Source organism: Octodon degus, unplaced genomic scaffold (genome assembly GCF_000260255.1).
Source record: "Octodon degus isolate 3935 unplaced genomic scaffold, OctDeg1.0 scaffold00009, whole genome shotgun sequence".
NCBI classification, from domain to species: Eukaryota; Metazoa; Chordata; class Mammalia; order Rodentia; family Octodontidae; genus Octodon; species Octodon degus.
The window spans coordinates 14,965,435-14,965,862 of NW_004524585.1; positions in this window are offsets into that span (position 1 = coordinate 14,965,435).

A 428-nucleotide genomic window follows, 5' to 3' on the forward strand; every position below is an offset into this window, starting at 1 on the left:
CAAATTCTTTTTCAATGTTTTATTAACAGATGCTACAAAGGCTTTATGGTTAACTAAGTTTTAAAACATTCTATATTCAAAGTGGGCATTAACCAAATGAAAGAGCTAAGTAAAACCTACCAAAAAATGTAAACCATTTCAAAAATTTGCAAAACCTGTTTTGAACCAGCAGTACAAAATCTTTCTTTCTTTCTTTCTTTCTTTCTTTCTTTCTTTCTTTCTTTCTTTCTTTCTTTCTTTCTTCTTTCTTTTCTTTCTTTCTTTCCTTACCATTCTTCAAAATGTCATTTCAGGAAATTCTGGCTGAAAGGATAAAATGCATAGCAATGGAAAAGATCCATGCCAACAAAACAGCTACTTTAAAATTTAATTCTGTTATACTCTATGTTATCTAGTAGGCTACCTGGGTTTTTTTTTTTTTTTTTTTT